This window comes from Tursiops truncatus, chromosome 1, assembly GCF_011762595.2.
Source record: "Tursiops truncatus isolate mTurTru1 chromosome 1, mTurTru1.mat.Y, whole genome shotgun sequence".
Classification (NCBI taxonomy): domain Eukaryota; kingdom Metazoa; phylum Chordata; class Mammalia; order Artiodactyla; family Delphinidae; genus Tursiops; species Tursiops truncatus.
In genome coordinates, this window is record NC_047034.1 from 22,895,415 (window position 1) to 22,916,565 (window position 21,151).

Consider the following 21,151-nt stretch of genomic DNA (forward strand, 5'->3'; position numbering starts at 1 on the left):
GCAGCGGCCTACAAGGTGGAGCCTGATGCACGAGGAGGAGCTGGGCCAGTCAAATCCTTGCCAGAGACTTTTAACTGGGGCCAGGCAATAGTAGCAGGAGGAAGAGCTGCAGAACGGCATCGGGGTGCCACAACCTGGAGATGGGCGCGCGGGGCCCCAAGAGCTGAGCCTGAAGAAGCAGAGCCACGAGGACGACGAGAAAGGCAGAGCTGCCAGTAAGCAAATCCCCGATTGGTGGAGAAGAGACGGCACGGGTCCGGGAGTGGAGGGAGAGGCAGGCACCCAGGAGAGGCTTCAAAGCACCCTTCACCCCAGGCCACCCAAGGGAGGAAGCTGTGTAGCATCCAAGCTGGTACCATGCTGCTGTGGACCCTTCCCACGCAATGACTGCAGAAGCTGGTCCATTTGGAAAGGCTGACTCTAAAGCGAGTCCAGGGGGCAGGCCTGCTCACCAGAGGAGTGGCTGTGATCCACACTGCTTGCTCCCCAGCACGGCCGCCCTGCCCTGCCGCTGAAAAGCATTGCTGCTGACTCTTCACTCCTCAGGCCCCACACACCCAGAAACAAAGGCAGGGAGAGACCAGCCTGCCCAGCCAGAGCGGTCCTGATGGACTCCCAGGCCCTGGGGCTACACTGCCTCATGCCTCTAACTCCCCCTAGGCACCAAGAGCCCCAGGGCCTGGGCTCAGTATCTCAATATCCCGGTACTGCCTCTTAGGAGTACAGTATCACTGAGCAAGTTTTCACATCTGTAAAATGGGACAGTAATAGCTGTCTGCCCACTCCATGGGGTTGTCATGGAGATCCAGTGCTTCTACATGGAAAGAGTGTCTCTATGTCTTTCCGTCTTTCTGTTGCTTTCTGTGCTCTCAAGACGTGATGATGGAGGCCGAGTAGGCGGCCTCTCCTGTGACAGAGGCAGGGCTGAGGCCGGCACTGAAGACGTCCCAGGCGTCTCTCAGCCCCGAGCCCTCCTGTTCCTGTGGCACCTGATCCAGGCAGCCGTACGCTGTTTGTGTCTGCTCCTTACCCCCACCCCAATCACTTGCCATTTTAGTTTCTGCTCCTTTTTTTTTTTTTTTTTTTTTTTTTGCAGTATGCGGGCCTCTCACTGTTGTGGCCTCTCCCGTTGCGCAGCACAGGCTCCGGACGTGCAGGCTCAGCGGCCATGCTCACGGGCCCAGCCGCTCCGCGGCATGTGGGATCTTCCCGGACCGGGGCACGAACACGTGTCCCCTGCATCCTTTTAATGGTTACCTCACCTGACCTCCAGATGTGCCCTCATCTTCAGGCCCAAGTCCCCAGAGGCCACTCGGCTCTGTCTCTGGCTGCCAGGTTGGCACAGGGCGTCTGAGGGCTGAAGTCAAGCATAGAACCATTCCCCTCCAGGCTCCTGAGAGGACAAGCCACACAGAGAATTCACCTCAGATGCTGTGGCGAAGGTTGCTTGTGGCCTACCCAGTGTCCACTTACCCCTTCTTCCTTGGTAACTGAACTGACTGTTGTATGGTTGGTGAGGGATGAGGCTAAAAACCTACATTTCTAACCTCTCTTGCAGATAGGGGTTGCCAAGGAGATATAAGTGGGAGTCATTGGGTGGGGCTTCTGGGAAAGCTCTCTAAAGGGGGTTAACTCAACAGGGAACTTAGCCCCTTTTGTCCTTCTCACCTTCTTCCTTCTTGGAACTGAGAGGTGAGGGTGAGAGCACCAGCAGCCATCTTGTACCATAAAGACAACCTTGAGAACAGAAGACATGAGCTAATAATGGCGAGGTCTGGGTTCCTGTGATCGTGGAGCTGCCATCCAATCTGGAATTCTTAACTCTGGACTTTTTATGTAAGAGACAGACACACATAACTGGATCGAACTAGACTTCATTTCACAGAAGAAGTGTCTTCCTAAAAAACTGCTTTTCAAATAAAATTTTTAGTCATTGACTTCTACACCAAGGAGGATCCTGGGTCCTAAAAAATGTTTTCCTAAAATATTCTGTGCAAACCATATTTTCACAAATCTAGTCACTGTTCCCCATTGATTTACTTTATGAATTTTAGAAATGCCTTTGATATAGTATTCATTTGTCAGTGACATTCAACCAGTGGTTTAAGTTTTTCAAATTTTTCACTCCTCAGTCAGTTGGGTAATGATCAGTAAACAACACTTAAAAGTCCCAAAGAGGCACTTCAAAGAGAAGAATCTTTCTGTAAGATCAGTGTAATAACCACCCCTAATGTGTTGTGACCTTGCATTTCTTAGAGCAGAGGATGTGACGGCAACCCAAGGTTGAGGGGAGATGACCTCCCCATCTACCCTGGAGGGAGGGGTCAGTGCCCCGGACAGAGATGGCTCCAGAGGCAGGCCCTGCTGGCCAGGAACCTAGGATGAAGGGGCTGATCAGAAAGTCCTCAGTCCCCCTGGTTACTGCCCACCATTGAAACGTGTGTTGAAGCTGGGTTGGTAGCACAGAGGCAGCCCACGGGAGCAGGGTGCATCCAGGGCAGTGTGTGCTGAGCTAAATGGCTCCCTGGGGGGAGTTTCTCCCCAGAGGCAAGAGATTGCATCTTCCCAAGTACCTTCATGGCCTTGGGTGTTGTTAATAAGTATTCTGATTTTTTTTTTTTAAATGTGACGAAGTGGTTTTTTTTTTTAACATTTTAATTTTTTTAATAAATTTATTTAGTTTATTTATTTATTCTTGGCTGCATTGGGTCTTCGTTGCTGCATGCCTTCTCTCTGGTACCTATGGAGCCTTCCTGGCCCAGGCAAAGGCCTCTGCTCTCCCCATCTACTCAAGGACATTGCTGCAGCTGCTCTCCCCTCCCCACTGGCTCATCCCCATCAGCAGGAACACATGCTGCCATTTCTCCCAGCTAAAAAGAGCCCTTTCTGTCCCAGCTCCCTCTCCAGCTCCCTCTCCCTTCTCCCTTTACAGGCAAACTCTGCTAAGAGTTGCCCATCCCTCTCCTCCCCTCCTCTCTTGGAGCCGCTCCAATCAGGCTTTGGGCCCACTTCTCCTCCAAACCTGCTCTTGCCAGCATCACCAGTGAGTGACCTCCCGGTTTGGACCCAGTGTCCACGCTCTGTCCTCATCACTTGACCCTGCAGCAACGTTCTGCCAGATGTTCACTCCCTCCTCCTGGTATCACCCTCTTCTAGGGTCTTCTGGGACACCACACCTGCCTGGTTTTCCTCCTGTCTCTGCTCCTTCCCAGGCTTTCTGCCGGTTCCTCCCCATCTTGCTGGCTTTTACATCATGGAGTGCCCTTGGGCTCAGTTAATCCGTGGACCCCTTCTCTTCTCTAAACACATTCCCTCCCTAGATTGAAACTATCCAATAGAAGTTTAATCAACCACATGTGTAATTAAAATGTTTCTAGAAGCCATTTTTTAAAAAGTAAAAAAGAAACAGGTAAAACTGATTTTAATAACATCTTATTAACCCAATATATCCAAAATAGCATCATTTAAATATGTAATCAATATAAAACTTACTAATGAGACATTTACCTTTTTGTATTAAGTCTTCGAAACAGTGTATATTTGACATAGCATATCCCAAAGTGGACACCAAATTTTCACTGGAAGTTCTTTTTTTTTTTTTTTTTGTGGTACGCGGGCCTCTCACTGTTGTGGCCTCTCCCACTGTGGAGCACAGGCTCCGGACGCGTAGGCTCAGCGGCCATGGCTCATGGGCCCAGCCGCTCCGCGGCAATGTGGGATCTTCCCAGACCGGGAAACGAACCGGTGTCCCCTGCATCGACAGGCGGACTCTCAACCACTGCGCCACCAGGGAAGCCCTCACTGGAAGTTCTTGATCTGTATTTAGATTTTATAAACTCTACAGCTGAAAAAGTAGATCTGTATACCCAAGTTATTCCAAACTTATTAAAATTTTTCCAATAATTTAATCAAATATCAGTTTTTAAAATTTAACTAAAATTTAAAACTTAGCTCTTCAGCTGCACAATTTCCACGAATTTCAAGCGCTCAGTAGTCACATACGGCCAGCAGCTACTGCATCAGACAGCACAGAGCTAGATCATCTCAGAAAATTATGGCTCTGAATACCAGCAGATCTTGCTGATGACTTCCCATTTTTATCCCCAGCCTGTACATTTCCTCTGGCACTGCAGACCTGTCTAACCAGTGTCTACTCAACCCTGCACCTGGATGTCTAATGGGCACCTCCAACCTAACCTGTTCAAAACTGTGCTCCAGAGAGGTCCACTCCCAACCACCAAACTAGCCAGGCCAGTTTTCTCCATCTCGGTTAATGACCACTCTTTCTTCCTTTTGCTCAGGCCAAAGCCTTGGTACTCTCCTCGTCCTTTTTCTCTTTCCTACCTCATATCTGGTCAGTCTCCCCATCGAAGTATTTCCAGAATCCCACAACTTCTGGTCATTTCAGCTGCCACCAGCCTTGGACATGCCCCCTCATGGCTCCTAGATTACTGAAGGGCCTCCTGGCTCTGGTCCTGCCCCTGCAGTCTGTTCCCATTCAGAATGCTTTTAAAAGAAGTCAGACACATCCTTCTTCTGCTCAGAACCCTGCAGGGCTCCCACCTCACCCAGAATCGCAAGTCCTTACAATGGCCCCATAAGGCCCTCCCACATCGGATCATCCACCCTGACCCCTTCATCCCCAGCTTCTCCTAGGTGCCTCTCCCTACTCTGCTCCAGCCTCCTGGCTGCTCCTGGAACACTGTAGGCCACCAGATATCTGCGTGGCTGGCTCACTCAGTCCTTTACTCATAATCGCTGTTCTCCTACATGTACATTTCATACCCGCTTTCCCTGCCTTTTTGCCTTTAGCCCTAATTCCTAACACATTCTATATTTCACTTATGCCGTTCTGTCTCTTCTATTATAATATAAGCTCCAGGAGGGCAGGGACTTTCGTATGTGTTTGTTTTGCTGCTCTAACCCCGGTGCCTAGAATAGTACCTGGAACCTATCAGGAGCTCAAGAAATATTTTAGATGAATGACTTCCAGTCAGGGAGAAAAGCTGGAGCAAATCCAAGGGCAGTTGCTACCTTGAGAAGCCTGAAGCTGGAACTGGGGAGCAGCGGGGGGTGGGACAGACCACTCCCCCGGTTGAAGTTGGGTCGGGGGTGGGCACTGAAACTTTGCTATCTGCAAGATGGGAGCCGGCGCCGGAAGCTCAGAGTCTTGGGAAAGCGGCGGGTCTGTAATCTCCTCCGGAGAGGCTGGCAGAAAGGCAGAGGCGGGTTGGCTTCCTCCGTCACCACTCCCCACCGACCCAGGGAAGCCCGGGAGATCCGAATGTCGAAGAACTCTGAGAAAGCAAAACGTGTCATTAAACTCAAGCTGGGGATTTGTGTGGAGGATCCTAAATGACAGCTGCCCCCACGGAGGAGCGCGGAGGGCGGGCCGGGCTTTGTCCCGGGAGGAGGAGCTGCGGGCTCGGGAAGCGCGCGCGTCACATGGCCGTCAGTGCGCCGCTCCGCGAAAAGGGGCTGACCGCCGGGCCGTGGGCGGTGAGGCCCGGGAGGGCAGCCGAGGACGCAGAGCGGCGTGCGAACCTTCTCAGTCCTCGGTCCCGCCGGGACAGTGCAGGCTCGAGCCACCGCTCGGAGCCGGAGGCGAGGCCTCCGGAGCCCGGGGCAGCTCGGCGCGGGCGCGTGCCCGGGTTCGCCGCCGCCGCCAGTACGTCCGCGCTGCCGGCGCGCGCCCGGGCCGTGCTCACAAAGGAGAGCCTTTCCCGGGCGCCCCGCCGCCCGCGCGCCAGCCGCGGTCCCGGCACCAAGGGGAGGGGCCGCTTGCGAGCCGCCCGCGAGCTGCTCCAGGCTTCCAGGCTTCCAGGCTCCCCGGCAGCTTGCCCCGAGCTGCCCTTCATTTATTTATTTTGGTGGAGGAAGGCGGGGTCATCTATCTTGGAGCAGCAAATCTTTCCAGGAAGTTTGTACCTATTAATATTTCAGTTCCTGGCAGCTGCTTTAAGTGCCTGGGGGTGGGGGTGGGGGTGGGGGTGGGGTGGGGGAAGGGCCAAGTTCAAAGCCGCGAGAGTGGGAGCTGCTGAGCGCGGCCGACTGTTCTCGGCAGGCCTGCGGCGGTGGGGCCGAGGGGCAGTCCCCGCGCCTCCGAGACACGTCCCTCTCCGCCGGAGGCAGGAGCTGCCCGGACCCCCGTGGGGCGCGGGCACTACAGTGGCGGGTGACCTGGGGAGAGTCGCGCTTGGGGGCAGTGGGGGGAGAGGCGGGCCCAGAGTCTGCGACCTGAGCGGGGACGCCAGCTTCGAGTTCCCAGAGCGGGGGCGGTGGAGGGAGCGGGGAGGGCCGCTCAGCCAGCAGATGTCGGCGCGGAGCGGACGCGGGCGGGGAGGAAGGAAAGGCGGCGCCGGGAGCACCCCGGCTTGGAGGGCGCGTCCCCGCAAGCGAGGGGCCGCCCGCCCGGTCCCTGCGGCTCGGCCGCCGCCTGCATTCGCGGGGAGCCGGCGACGGTGAGGCCCAGAGCCCTGAAGAGGTCGGGACGCCCTTTCTGACCTTGGTCCAGCCACACAGTGCGAGGGCGCTGCTGCAGAAACTTGATCTCTTAAAGCTCGATACTCTTCGCAACCTCCCTGCAAGGTTATCGTTATCGCCAGTCTACAGAAAATAGAGCTCAGAGAAGTTAAATAACCTCCTCGCGGTCGCAGTGCTGCTGCCCCACAGCGAGGTTCCCGATTTTTGACATATCTTGCAAGAAGTGGTCCCTTGGAAGCAAATGCAACGCTGTTCTTCCTATAGTACCGCCCACAGGATCGTCCCCTAAGGAGAACCACGGGAACGAGTGGAACTCTAGACCCACAGCACCTGGACTTGCCAGCTTTTCAGAATCCCTTTCATTCACCGCAGAAGTGCCTGCTCAGGCATCCTAGCCAATCACGCGTCCGGAACACAAGTCGTTTCGCCAAAGAAAACTTATTTTTAACATCCCTCAGGTGCATATGTAGATGAAGAGATTTGCAGCGGTTGGCATAGCCACCTCTGAAGTGTGGCTCCTGAAAAGGTTACTTCAAATGCTAACATCCCCACGGTAAAAACTGAAGTCCTCACACACAGCAACACGGCACTGCCTTGTCCCCAGTATTGCAAAGTCAGTCGTAGACACTATGGCAGCGTTCCTTCTCAGTATTATCAGCCCCATTCTGCCGAGGCACTCTGTCCAGCCCGGCATGGAGGTCACTCACTCCAGAGCCAAGACTTGGAAACCCTTGGGCAAGGGGAAGTTTGTCTCAGGCACCTTCTCACTCTAGTCTCCAGGATCCCCTCCCCATTCCACCCTCTTACCCCCTCCCCAGCTACATGTGTTTCTCCCAGGTGGCCAGAGCCCCACTGGCCTTGGACCAGAAGGGAGGATGTGACAGATTCAGGCATCTTAAGGTAGGACTTGCTGACTAGAAAGCCTTCCCTGACCGCGTCTCCTGGGACAAGTACTCATAGGAAAGCCCCTGGTGGAGCGTGTGGAGAGCTGGCTGCCACATCTGTCTTCCTGGGATACCAGCCTTGGTGATCCAATGGAGGAATTCCAGCCTCTGCTGGCTACAGTCAGCAGGGCGTGCTTTTTGGAGGCTTAAGTCCTCAAGCATGGCTGCCTCCTGTGAGCTTTCTCTCCCAGCCCTGGGCCATACCCAAAGCACCCCGCTTCTGTTTGCATTCCCACCGCTGAGGTTTTCGTGAGGGAGGGGGGCGCTGTCGGTGAAACAGATGCCCTCTCCCCGGCTTGGGTGGGCTAGCCCTGCCAGCTGCCTTCACTTTTGGCTGCAGAAAGCCTGCCAGGCTGCAGTGTGCAAGGGCCTGAAACAATGACTGGTAGCATCAGCTATTTTAATGCAGAGTTAGGCACACAATCCTTGCTAAAAATACATACAAAGGAAAGCCCCAAAGTAGCTAAGCCTATTTTAATACCTTTTATTTTTCTTGGTCCTAGTTCTTTTGTCTTCCCTTGCAACTTGGGAGCTGCATTTCACACAGGGCCCACCCTGAGTGTTGTCAGGGCTCCCCCCACCCGTGTCCTGTGGACGTACAGCCCTATCTTGATCATTGGCAGGAACAGTCAGAGGGAATAGAGGGAAGAAAAGGAAGAAGACTCAACGGCCATTTATTTGAGTGCAATTTATATTATTAAATAAAATGATGGCATGATTTCTGAGGCATGATAACCACAAAGGAGCTTAGGGGTGATGAGCCCTCTTCCCACTGCCCATCTCCCATGCAACTCCCACGCAGCCCCACAGGGGGGAGAATGGACGTTTGCAAAGCACCTGCCTGAGAAATGGCTAGCGGATGCTGCTCTCCTCTGATGGGAGGAAACAAATTCGAGTGCCTTTGGGCTCCTGTGGGCATCACTGCTTACCTTTTCAGAAGGGAAACAAGGGTGGCAGACACCTTTGTGGGTGTCTACTGTTAAATTACTTAAACAAGGAGGCCATTAGACTGACTGGCTCTAATGCTTTGGGGACTACCTAGGCAGACCAAAATCTATGCCTGTAAATGCGTCAAGGTTATGAAATCAGAACTATAAAGACAACTCATCACAAACAGCCAACTAGGCTATAAGCTACAGCCAAGCAAATGATTTCCTTTTTTTGCTTCCACGTAAGTCTGTCTTTCTGTCTTTCCCTCCTGGAGGAGTGCTCCTAACCACTTCCAGTTTAACCCTGCCCCCTTCAAATGGGTTTTTGCTCAAACTTACAATTTTCAATATGTCTCAATCGATTTTTTAACACTGCCTGGATCGGAATCGATGACCCCTCTTTTCTCTGGGAACTGATCCTCATCCCCGTGAGCTCAAGGAGGTAGTTCCTACCTGCTATGACGTTACAAATTTTCTCTACCCGCCCCACCCCCACGCCTGCACCTCTCTCACAGGTGATAGGATCGGGGTGGACACCTGGCCCGATCAGGCTCTTCCCTGGAAATTGGAACAGAGAGAAAGGGAGGGAAGGTGAGAGACGAAGCCCAACATCTGGGCCCCCTCAGTGAATTTCTAGTGACTCCTTTTTGTCAGATTACAGGGCACACTTTTCTGTTTCTTTGCATATCCTGTATTATTATTTTTTTTTATTGACATGTGGCTATTGGAGGTCATATATTGTAGCGGCTCTGGACTTGGACCCCACCCCACCCTTGCTGCCCGCCCTTGTTATTGCTGGGTGTGTTTGTGTATGGGCTTGCTCAGACCAATTCTGTGGAGTCTGTCTCCCTGCAGTGTGCAGCTACTGCTCTCTCTACTCCATTTCTACTTCTTGTTTTGATGTTTTGGGTTTTTTTTAATTTTTAAAAATTTTTTAACATCTTTATTGGAGTATAATTGCTTTACAATGGTGTGTTGGTTTCTGCTTTATAACAAAGTGAATCAGCTATACATATACATATGTCCCCATATCTCCTCCCTCTTGCGTCTCCCTCCAACCCTCCCTATCCCAACCCTCCCTATCCCACCCCTCTAGGTGGTCACAAAGCACCGAGCTGATCTCCCTGTGCTATGCGGCTGCTTCCCACTAGCTATCTATTTTACACTTGGTAGTGTATATATATCCATGCCACTTTCTCACTTCGTCCCAGCTTATCCTTCCCCCTCCCCATGTCCTCAAGTCCATTCTCTACATCTGCGTCTTTATTCCTGTCCTGCCCCTAGATTGTTTTGATGTTGAATCTGGCCTGTCTGGAGGCTGTCCCTGTGAGCCAGTGATTGGTCAGAGGTTATGCCCACACTTTTTGACCAGTAAGGCTTCCACCCTTCGCCGATGGATCTGTGTGTAGGTCAGGGGAATGCATTCAAAGTCCAGGCAGTTGTGCAAGTTTGACCCCGCCTTTACCTTCTGCCAGGCCCTCTTGTGTCTCTTCCACATGCGTGCAAGGCATGCATTCGGCCAAGGATGTGTGGAGAGCCAGGGCTGTCTCGGGTCTCTCTGGAGTGGTGCAGCCTTGGGCCTGCAGGCAGCCTCCAGACCACGAAGGATGTGAGGAAGACTACACACTGATGAGAAGAGCCCTCCTTGTTCTTCCTCCAGGGCCCGGAGTGCCCCGGTCACCAGTGTTAGGTCCCTTATTGCCATGACCAAGAAGGATGCCTGTGCTCGGACCTCAGGCACAGCCCAGAGGCCTGAGCTCCACTGCTGAGGTACTGAGGGGACAGCTGGGGTCTTCCTGCCCTCACAGAAAAGTGAAGACTTCTGCTCCCAGCCAATTCTACACGGCCTTCTCACTTCTCCTCCCCTTCACCAGTAAGCGGGTCAGGCCCGGAGGAAAGAGACCACAGGATATGGTTCTCAGGTATCAGAAGCTCAGGGCTCAGGTGGGGAAGGGAGCCGCGTAAGTTGACTAGCTCTAGGACAGTCCCCTGGGTGTCCTAGCCGAGGGGGGCAGGAGGCTGATTGGGAGCAGAGGGGGAGTGGGGGGGGAGTGTGGGTGGGGGGACACTGGGCCCCGAAGGCTGAGGGGGCGCCTGGCTTCCCTTGCTTCTCTCTCCCCCTCTCGGTCCCCCTGCTCTCTGTATGCCCCCCGCATTCCATCCAGCACCACTGAACCCTGCCTGGATCATCACACTTTGGTCCTTTCATTGGTGGATTCTCTAAGATTTGTATTGTTAAGAGAGAAACTGAGACACATTAAACATTTTAAGTTATTTGAGCAAAAACCAATTCAAATTGGGCAGCATCCAGTCTAGCAGAGGATGTTAAAAAGGGAAGACTTTTACAGAAGGGAGCAGGAGTAGTTACACGAGGCCGAGGAGCTGTACAAAAGGGAAGACTTTTATAGAAGGGAGCAGGAATAATTATACGAGGCCGAAAAGCAGGTTGGCTATGACAAGGTCACTTTTAGGGAATGGCAGGGCTCTGCCAGGCAGATGACCTCACTGGTGCCGACTGGGTGTTTCCTGATGGACTGGTTTAAGATTCCATTTCTGGGAGAACCGAAACTGTAATTAAGTCTCGGATTGGTGACATCGGGCCTAGCATAAGTAACTCCATGTGGGGCTGTTGCCTTACTTTTTTTCACAATACGTTACTCTGTTGTGATTTATTTATTTTTTGCTTTTGTTATGCCTCACTTTTTTTTTTTTTTTTTTTTGGCTGCATCGGGTCTCAGTTGTGGCACGCAGGATCTTCATTGAGGCGTGCAGGATCTTTCGCTGAGGCGTGCGGGCTCTTTGTCATTGTGTGCGGGCTCTCTAGTTGTGGCATGCAGGTTTTCTCTTCTCTAGTTGTGGCGCACAGGCTCCAGGGTGCATGGGCTCTGTAGTTGGGGCTCGCGGGTTCCAGAGCACATGGGCCCTATAGTTTGCGGCACGTGGGCTCTAGTTGAGGTGCGCACGAGCTCAGTAGTTGTGGCACGTGGGCTTAGTTGCCCCGCGGGCTTAGTTGCCCCGCGGCATGTGGGATCTTAGTTCCCTGACCAGGGATCGAACCCGCGTCCCCTGCATTGCAAGGTGGATTCTTTACCACTGGACCACCAGGGAAGTCCCTATGCCTCACTTTTTATAAGTATTTGACTTATTTACTTGTCAGGTAGATGATACATTCACATAGTTCAAAATTCAAAAGGCACAAAAGAGTATTCAGGGACAAACTCCCTCCATTCCCAGGCCCCAGCAGCCCTGCTCCTGTCTGTAAAGGCAGACTCAGCTCTGTGTTCCAGCGGAAAGGTTTCAGCTCCCCGCTACACGCCAAACATTTCCCTGCCAGCGGGACTATGGGTCCACCTGTCAGGGGCACCTCCAGTCCCAGCCCTGGAGGCGGTACTGTCTCGACTGTAGCAGGACTTGCCTTGTCCATCAAGAACCCAGTGCGTGTTTGTGGAAGGGATGGGCAGACAGGGGATCAACATTATTTAATATTCAGCTACCGCATATTAGGGGCCTGCTGCATCATGTTAACATGTCTTATTTCTAATCCTTTCAAAACTCCGTGAGGTACATCTAGGATCTGTATTTTACAGATAAGGGAACTGAGACTCAGAACCCTCAAGCACACTCAGCCTGTAAGTGGCTTTATTGGTTTTATGCTGCTGGATAATAAATTACCCTAAAGCTCAGTGGCTTTGAAACAATGCACATTTATTACCACTCGCATTTTATGTGGCTCCGAAATTCAGGAGCAGCTTCATTCTGGCTCAGGATCGCTCATGAAATTAGAGTCGAGATGTCAGCCGGGGCTGCAGTCATCTGAAGGCTCGAGTGGGGCTGGCGAGTTTGCTTCCAAGGCTGCTGACTCACGTGGCTGGCAAGTTAGTGCTGCTGCTGGTGGGAGGCCTCAGCTACCCACACACGGGCCTCTCCGAAGCTGCTTCAGTGGCCTCACAACATGCTGGCTGGCCTCCCCTAGAGCCAGTGATCTGGGAGGTGGGGGGTGTCACGGGGAAGCTGCAATGCCCTTTATGACCTTGTCTCGGAAGTCACATGTCACTTCCACCGCATCCAATTCGTTATAAGCAAGTTGTTAGGTCAAGTCCAGCTCACACTCGAGGGGAGGGGATTTTGCTCCATCTTTGGAAGGGAGATATGCCAAAGCACTTGTGAACACATTTTAAAACCATCACAGGGCTGATCCAGGATTGTAACTGTAGTCCCCAAAGCCCGTTGTTTTCACTGGAGGTCCGTGAAGCTAAGCTCTCAGAATGGGACGCTCTCAGAATGTAAAGTCTTTGCCCCCATCTGGATGTGTCATGAGGACAAGACCCCACAAGGCAACATGAGCGCTGGCTTCTTGGGTGTGGATAGCAGTTACAGCCAAGGCCAGTGGAGGGCAGGGCCAGAGTGGGTCTGAGGGCCTGGGAGAGGCTGGGAGGAACCAGCAACAGGAGGCTGGGCCTTGACAAGTTGGCTTGGAGGGAGCACAGGGGAGAATGAACCGGGAGGGACCGAGGTGGGATAGAGGCCTGGGGGCTAGTGGAGAGGGCCCCTGAGAGGGGGGAGAGCCCTGAGCAGGTGCAAGGGAGTGGAGAGCTGTGACACTGTTTACTGCCGACCCAGGGCTGGGGATGTCCCTCTTGTTGGGACAGCATGACCTGCAGCTGCCTGGGTCCCACCATCAAGCTCCTCCTGACCTTCTCAAGGCGCTAGTGTGATGCTTGGGGCCCGTCTTGGGCCCAGACAGGATGGTGTCCCTGCTCCCCATTTCCTCTGGGTCCCATAGCTCTGGCTGCCCCAGTGAGGAGAGGTGCTGGTGGCCTCACGCACATCTCATCTCCCTGGAAGCATAGACGCCCTCCCTTTCTTGGGACTGGCAGGGCATCGACTCATCCTTCCGGTGCGTCCCAAAGCCCTCTCCCCTTCCGCTCCAGCTGGTCAGGGACCCCAAGTATTGGGAAATCTCTCCACACTGGGTCCACCTGACCCCCTCCACCATGTAGCTCCTGAGGACAGAACCCTGTCCCTGGGGGGAGGGCTCCTCTCTTGCCCTTTGGGTGGGGGGCAAATGCCAGCCGTATTCCAGATGACTTTTAGTGTTTGCAAAACTAGGTCAGAAGTGGGCGGGAGGAGGGAATTCTCCCTCATCAGATGGTCATTTCAGCAGGGGAATGTCGCTTCTTGGAGGAGTAGCATCAACTGTCTGCTAGAAGGTTCATTAAAGAAGCCCCTGACAATAACAGAGAGGAGGTGAAGAATAATGGTGATGAATGTGGGTGAGCTGAACCGTGTGTCTTCTCGATGGTGCCAGCCCCACGCAGGTCTCCTCGCCTCTGTCTAGGCTCATCAAGGTGATTAGAATTGCTGTGGGGGACAGCAGGCCTGTGGTGTCTGTCTCCCCTCTGACCTTGGGCTGCTGCCCACTGCATGCAGGAAGGCAGAGGAGGAGAGGGAGGAAAGGGAGAGGCAGGGGAGGGGAGACATCAGCTTTTTCTTAAAGGCCAGGAATCCTGGCTGTGGGGGGCGGGGGGTGGGGGGGGCTACTCTGGTGGGGAGGAAGCCGGGAGGAGGATGGGTAGCCCTTCCCGCTGTGATAGGGAATTTTCCTGGGTGGGGGGGTGTATTTCTAAGGAAGGAGATGAAGGGTCCAGACGAATTCTCCTGGCTGATGGCTGACTACAGGGAGGTGTGAAGAGCGGACCCTCATGGGATGGGGTAAGGCCCTGAAAGGAGGACACACAGCCACCAGAGGCAGAGCTGGGATGGGGGGGGGGGGCTCCTGACTTGGGGGAGCTGGAGGACCCCTTTCTTTCATCGTGGGATATCTGCCCCTGTCCTGGTCAGGGGTCCTCAGTGGTCCTTGGCATTCAGTCAATCAATTACCAATCACACAGGCGGCACACGCTTGCATGTCTCCAGACAATAGGGAAGAGACTGACGAGGAGGCTTGGTGGGCTGGAGGAGCCCTGGCGGGGGAGGGAAGATGGAGGGAGACCAAGGGCCTTCGGGGAGGAGGGTCTGAGCTAACCTCCACCCCCAGAGCCTCAGGCTGTCTTTCTACTGTGACCAGAGAAAGTTCTACAGGGACCTCTCACAGCTTAACGGCCAAGACTCATAGTGGAGGTATCCGACCAAGGTGCCCTTGGTCTCACTTTTCAGATGAAGAAACTGAGTCTCAGAGAGGTTGAGTGACTTGCCCCAGGTCACACAGCTGATAAGTGGTGAAGTCAGAGTTCTTCGCTTCAGTATCAGGAAGTAAGAAACACTCTCCATGAATCCTATAAAAATATGTTTTAGGGGGACTTCCCTAGTGGTTCAGTGGTAAAAAATCTGCTTTCCAACGTGGGGTATGCGGGTTCGATCCCTGTTCGGGGAGCTAAGATCTCACGTGCTGCGGGGCAAGTAAACCCATGCACCACAACTACTGAGCTCACGTGCCTCAACTAGAGAGCCTGTGTGACGCAAACTACAGAGCCCACGCGCCCTGGAGCCCAGGCGCCACAACTAGAGAAAAGAACACCCGCATACCACAGCTAGAGAGAAGCCTGAGCGCCGCAACAAAGGGGCCGCACGCAGTAACAAAAAGGTCCCGCACGCCTCAGCGAAGATCCAGTGTGCTGCAGCTAAGACCCGACGAAGCCAAAAAAATAAGGAGAATAAATAAATAATACATATTTTAAGAAATACGTTTGGACTTCCCTGGTGGCGCAGTGGTTAAGAATCTGTCTCCCAATTAAAAGGACACGGGTTCGAGCCCTGGTCTGGGAAGATCCCACATGCCGCGGAGCAACTAAGTTGTGAACCACAACTACTGAGCCCACGTGCCACAACTACTAAAGCCTGCGCGCCTAGAGCCCGTGATCCACTAAAAGAGAAGCCACTGCAATAAGTCCGCGCACCGCAACGAAGAGTAGCCCATGCTCGCCTCAACTAGAGAAAGCCCACGCACAGCAACAAAGACCCAACGCAGCCAAAATAAAATAAATAAATAAATACATTTTTAATAAAAAGAAATATGTTTTAGGTCTCCACCCCCACCTCTACTGGAGAGCCTGATTCAAAACAGGTGTCAACAATAAAGATGTTAAAGATAATAATAATTTTTTTAAAAAAACGTGTCAGGAACTGTGTGTAGAACAATTAAGTGAAGAATAAATAGAAAACAATGACTGAAATCTGCTTCCTGAGGTGCCTTCTTCACATGCTGCCCAGGGGATGGAGCCCATCGCTGCTGAATAGGCTCTAAGCCCGCCCCAGTTGCGGAGGAGGGGAGGGGGCCGCCGTGGTGAAGGCAGTCCGGTGGTTCCTCCCTGAGGCCCCAGGTCGTGTGCCCTCCCCACAGGTTTCCCAGGCTTGGCCCTTGCCCTCTGGCCAGGGAGGCCCAGCGCTGCTGGGGTGGTGGGTGGTTTCCCTAAACGGGAAACCCTGACATTCATTGGCTCTGCCTCTCCCCAGCCAAGGGAGGTGAGCGCCTGTGTGTTCGCCTGACGAAAAATTCACAAAGGTCAGAGGATTTAAAAGCAGCGAGTGAGCAGTGCTATCTGCTAATGGTCGGTCTCTGCCCAGCACCAAATGGCCCAGGGAAGAAGAAGGCTTGTGTCACCTGCTTGCCCAACGCTGGGTGGCTGGGTCTTTCCTTGCAGCAGGATGGCCTGGGGCTGGTGGACCAAGAGATGGTCAACACTTCACACGACGTCCTGGAGCCCAAGATGCCGTCTCCTCCATCCACCAGCATCCAGAGAGATGCCCCACTGAGTTCAGGAATTCTGTGGATGGGAGTAGGGAATGGGTGGGTGTCCCCAAGCCAGAGTCCCCAAGAGGAGCACCCAGGCAGGGTGGGAGGCCCTGGTCAGCACACATGGGTTGGCTGGCCAGTGAAGCTGCTCCCCGTGTGGCCTCTAGGTCTCTTCCCGCAGAGGCACATGGAGCAGCCAGATAATCTGTCCTGAGGGGGGAGGGGGGAGCAGGTGGGGTCAGGAGGGGAAACTGAGGCAGGAAGGGGCCCAGCTTTAGTATCCCCAGGCCAGGTGAGGCAGAATCCCGGCTACAGAGCGAGTGGGAAAGAACTGACCCCAAGCAGCAGGTCAGGGCACCTATCGGTTGAGCCCTGAGTCAGCTCCCCCATCACATGCCCGCCCTTGGCCCTGTATCTGTTATTACCAGGGAAGTATTTGTTCTACAAAAGGGTTGCTTTTCAAGTCCCCTGGGCTGTTATAGATATTCTATTTACAAGGGACACTTTCCTACAACTTATTCATTGAGAGAAATCCCACTGCAAGTGATCTTGTAAGGGGAGGAATCCCTTTGTTAAGCTGATGCCAGATTTCCCTGGACGGAGTGTGCTCAAAGGAAGGGCTGCTCGGCACTGCCCAGGCTGGTAGTGAGTAGCGACCACATCACAGCGCCGGGGGGGTAGGTGCACCTGGGAATGAGAGGACCTGGCTCCCACTCTCACCCACTTTCGATTTTAAATGCAATAACGAGGCAGTTTGTACCACTTCGTCCGTGCCGCTCTGGGAAAGCCCACCCGCCGGGCCCCTCCCGGGTGGCCTCGGGGTGCCTCGCAACCGCGCCCCGCACGCAGAGGGGCAGTTCTCATTCTCCGTCCACAGGCGGAAAACCGAGTCCCCAGGAGGGCCAACACCTGCCCCGAGGGTCACACGGCGACCGAGCTTGGTTCTCTGGTGGCCTCAGGAGGTTCGGGCCGGGACAGGGTCTGCGCGATTATCCCCTAAGGCACACACACCCCCTCCAGGCCCTTCCCCGCCAGACCAGGCCGGTCGCCCTCCGCCAGAACGTCCCCGCTGCCCTACGCAGGAGCGGGGTGGCCCGCCCGCCGCGGACCTCGGAGTCCCCCGGCCCGAGCCTGGGTCGCGCGCTCTGCCGGGTCTCGGCGGCCGGGGCGCGGGAGAACCAGGGGACGGCGCCGCGCGCCCTCTGGTGGCCGCCGCGGGCGGAAGCGGGAGCGCTGGTCCCCCGCGCCGCCGCCGCCGGGCGGGGGCGACAGCGGCCGAGAACCCCCCTCATGAAGCGGCGTCCGGGCCTCGCGCCCGCTTCCCCTTTTCCACAAAAAGGAAGCACGTTTGGGGTAAAACCGAACTTCTGTAAAATCAATGAAATCGACAGGGACACCTGGTCTATAAAACGAGAGGGAGGCGCTCAGGCGCTCGGGACCCGTGGGCAGAAGCCAGGGGAAGCCGCGCCGAGCGGAAATGGTGGCTATTGTCGCGGCGGCGCGCGGTTCCGCTCGGGCCACCCGCTGAGGGGCGCGGCTGCGGGGCCCCCGGGCAGGGCGGGGGGCAAGAATGACACTCCCCCACCCCACCCCCATCCCGGTTCGGGCCCAGCCGGCTAGGCTGGCCCGCCGCGTCAGCCGCCCTTTGTCCGCCGCCGAGCCCCGCCCCTCCGCCCCTGCGACTCCGCCCGCCCGGTGCCCGCCGCCTCCCCCGCCTCGGCCCTCGCGGGTGAGAAAAGCAGGGGAATGTGATCGCCCGTCTCGGCCGCCGAGAAAACCTTCTCTAGGAGGGGAGGTGACTGGTTGCTCGTCACACGGCACGGCCAGGACCCGAACCCAGGTCTGCGGGGCCAGCGTGAGCCTCCCGCAGACGTGGGAGCCGCACCCCTCCCGCCCCCGCGCCCTATCCCTGGGGGGTCCAGGCCCGGAGGCGGGGAAGGGCCGTCCCAGTCTCTGTGCGGGAGGCAGTTTGCTGGCTAAATCCCCAGCACCCTCTGGTTTTTAAAAATCGCCTTTATTTGCAGAGCCCAGTCAGAGGCGCCGCTTCCTGGACTGTGAAATCAGAACTGGGAGAAGATGGTTTGCTGCTGCTGCTGCTTCTGGGGATTTGGTCCCAGCTCCTAGGTGCTGCCTTGAGAAGACAAGCACTTACTTGAGGGGCGGCTGCAGCCCAGGCAGGGGAGGGGAGGATTCAGCGAGTGTAGCGGTCGGGCCTTGCCTTCCAGTCCGGGGACAGAAGCTGGACAGACAGGGCTCTCCCGGGGAGCAGCGGAAGGTGGTGCAGAAGCCGGGCGCTGCTGGAAGATTCAGAGCCGGGGGAGATGGACGAGTTAGGCACGCTCCAGAACCTGGCACATGGTAGGGGCTCCATAAATAACTGTCTAAGTGTCTGCTGCAGGATGGAGGTGGGACTTGAGCTGCGTGAACTCCGGCTGAGCAGAGAGGACTGGAAAGATCTGAGGGGACTGTTTTGAGCCTGGCAGCCCAGGGGCTTTGCAGGGCAGTCAGGAGCCGCCTGGAGGAGGGGGGCTCCAGGTTGCGTCTGGGTTGGAGAAGGTTGGCCGGGCGGGGGATGGGTCTGAGGGTCTCAGAGGGTGAGGAGGGCACCTGGGAAGTGGCCCCTCTGAGTGCTGGAGCTTTACTGCTTGTAAAAGTGACAGTTGACTTGGCAGCACCCACAGAGGACACATCACCAGCAAATGTTTGCCCAATCCGGCTGCTCGTCTCTCCAGCTCCTCCCTGAGGGGTGCTCAGTGGTGGTGGCCGTGGTTGGCCTTTCCAGGTGAGGCCCTGCCAGGCCAGGAAAGGCCCAAGTGGGAGCTCACCAAGCCCTTCATGTCCCCATATATACCTTGAAAACCCAGCAGAGTCATCTCCTGTGGTTGTAGAAACTGCCTTTTAGAATGGCACATTTGCTGACTCTAAACGTCTGGGTCGTGATGCAACTTCTTGCTGCAGCAGCTGCGTGGACCACAGGTTATCACACTTATCAGGGTCCCTCACACAGTGAGGTACCTGTGACACTCGAAAGGGACTCCCAAAAGGGGTTACAGGGAGGGAACTAGGAGCTCGAGGAGCTGCCTGGGAGTCAGGGGACCGGGGCTCAGAAAACAAAGAGGGACCAAGGGAGCCTAGTTAGCCGATGCCACCACTGGGCTGCAGCACCGCTGGACTCAGCCCCTGCTGCCATTACTCAGCTGTAGGCTCTGCTCCTGGGGGAGCTCCCACTGTCCAAGCCTGGTCTGTGCTCTGCACCCCAGCTGCCCAGGAGAGGGGGAGGTGAGAGCTGGAGCCCTTCAGCCTCTGAAGTGAGAGGAAAGGCCCTGCACAATGCGGATTGCCCCCAGTGGGAAGGCGGTGTGGACGCTGACAGCCCACCAAGTGTTCACAGCTACTGAGAGCTATGAAGGGTCTTCAACAGGAGCAGCCGGACCACATAAGCTTCTGAAGTTGCCCCCTGGCTGGGGATGATGTCGTGGGGAGGGGCTGGCAGCCACAGCCAGAGCGTGTTTTCAATTGCCAGGTGTGAGGCTGAGAAAGACATGCTGATGGGAGGCGGGCAGAGCCACTGGGGAGCCGGCTGTTCCTTTTGCGAGAGCAGCAGGGACTCAGATACTGGCAACAGAAGGTTTTTGTTTGTTTATTTACCTCTTAAACACTGAAAAAGATGTACAGTAAAGGTGTGTAAAACGAAAGGCCTCCTTCACTCTTCCCCATCCCCCCCTCACCAGGCCGTGTGTCCTGACCTGTCCTCCTATACATTTTCAAACTGATGTGTAAACCGTAGGTCAGGTTTCGGTTGGTCTCTTTTAGTAACTGGAATTGTGTTGTATATGTTGATCTGTGATATGCTTGTTGAAGATGTTTCCAGTCCTGCATACTCCTTTTAGCCACTACATAACATTCAATAGAATCAGTGTTCACCATCTTTTTTTTTCTATTATAACCAGATGATTTTACTGAAAGTTACGGAAAACATAGCCAGTGAATTGAAAGTGCCTTGCTTAAGACGCCACTGAGAGTCACCAGAAGATCCAGACCGATGCCCCAGTCCTCACACTACCTTGATGCTTTTTATAATTCTACCCCCTTAAGAGCCATCCTAGGACGACACGCTCTGAAAAGAGTGACTTTCCCCCTTCCCTGTTTGGGTCAGTTATTTCTTGCAGTTCTGTCCCTCCTTTGAAAATGTTTTTATGTTTTGTTTCTGGCTGCGCCATGCAGCTTATGGGATTTTAGTTCCCCAGCCAGGGATCGAACCCGGGCCCTCAGAAGTGACAGTGAAGAGTCCTAACCACTGGACTGCCAGGGAATTCCCCCACCTTTGCAAATGCTTCGATCCCTCTCAGGTTGAATCCCCATAAAATCCCCGTGAGTTGGGAGGATGAAATATCAGTATTTTTGTTTTAAAATTAAAACAAAGTCTTGATCGGGAGTTCCCTGGTGGTCTAGTGGTTAGGATTCAGAGCTTTCACTGCCATGGCCTGGGTTCCATCCTTGGTCTGGGAACTGAGGTCCCAGAAGCCACGAGGTGGGGTTAAAACTCAAACCAAAAACCAAAGCAAAAACAAAGAAGGTCTTGATCAAAGGGGTTCATTGGCTTTTCCAAAAGCATTTGGGAACGCCCTCCAGCACCTGCTGGACCACCTGCCAGCTTGTAGCACACTTCTCCAATCCTGAGTGTACCTGCATGGATGTCTTCAAAAGGTGGTTACCTTTTCTTCTAAACATTAAAAACAATTGGATGGGAAGCTAGAAAGGGAGAAGGAGATGAAAGTGGGAAGTTATGATTGAGAGAGTTATGAGCATTCTCATTCGGTTTTTCTATCACTCCCTAAGAAGGAAATTAAAAATCTGTGAACTTGGGGCTTCCCTGGTGGCGCAGTGGTTAAGAATCCGCCTGCCAATGCAGGGGACACAGGTTCGAGCCCTGCTCTGGGAAGATCCCACATGCTGCGGAGCAACTAAGCCCGTGCGCCACAACTACTGAGCCTGCGCTGTAGAGCCCACGAGCCACAACTATTGAGCCCACGTGCCACAATTACTGAAGCCCACGCGCCTAG

At 54.5% G+C, this 21,151-nt stretch overlaps 3 long non-coding RNA genes across 6 annotated transcripts in view; 2 read left to right on the top strand and 1 right to left on the bottom strand.

The window, feature by feature from the left end:
- Positions 1-3,405: 3,405 nt before the first annotated feature.
- Positions 3,406-6,638, bottom strand: LOC117311073 (uncharacterized). The gene is made up of 2 exons (XR_012330128.1): positions 6,505-6,638; positions 3,406-5,297 (listed from the first exon to the last, which is right to left on the bottom strand). It is a non-coding gene; the product is annotated as an uncharacterized lncRNA (long non-coding RNA).
- A 288-nt stretch (positions 6,639-6,926) lies between these two features.
- LOC141278023 (uncharacterized) lies at positions 6,927-17,187 on the top strand. The gene is made up of 3 exons (XR_012330125.1): positions 6,927-7,036; positions 7,931-13,704; positions 13,985-17,187. It is a non-coding gene; the product is annotated as an uncharacterized lncRNA (long non-coding RNA).
- A 501-nt stretch (positions 17,188-17,688) lies between these two features.
- LOC141278022 (uncharacterized) overlaps positions 17,689-21,151 on the top strand; it is a 29,061-nt gene continuing 25,598 nt past the window's right edge. For 2 of the 4 annotated variants that reach the window (XR_012330124.1, XR_012330123.1), the window contains exons 1-2: positions 17,695-17,928; positions 18,113-18,446. This is a non-coding gene — a long non-coding RNA (uncharacterized lncRNA). Of the gene's footprint in view, positions 17,929-18,112; positions 18,447-20,038; positions 20,240-21,151 lie in introns of all 4 variants that reach the window. The other 2 variants (XR_012330122.1, XR_012330121.1) reach the window with 2 other exon arrangements.